Raw genomic sequence first — 247 nt, forward strand, 5'->3', positions numbered from 1 at the left:
GTGAGAGAAAAAGACCCACACTAAAACCCCAGATCTGAGAAGATGTGTCGCGTCCACCTTAAGAATCACGAGATTTAAGCATGTATTCATTGGATTCTGCGATTTGTATTCATCTGGCGTCGGCAAGGTCATTTCCATTCACACAGGCCCACGCTGTATCAATTCCTTCACTGAAAAAAAAGTTTCCAAAGCAAATGTAAATGATGGCTTCGATTTCATGCCTTCGTGATATTTGCATGTCAAGCAG

The sequence above is a fragment of the Penaeus monodon genome, chromosome 20 (genome assembly GCF_015228065.2).
Source record: "Penaeus monodon isolate SGIC_2016 chromosome 20, NSTDA_Pmon_1, whole genome shotgun sequence".
Taxonomy (NCBI): domain Eukaryota; kingdom Metazoa; phylum Arthropoda; class Malacostraca; order Decapoda; family Penaeidae; genus Penaeus; species Penaeus monodon.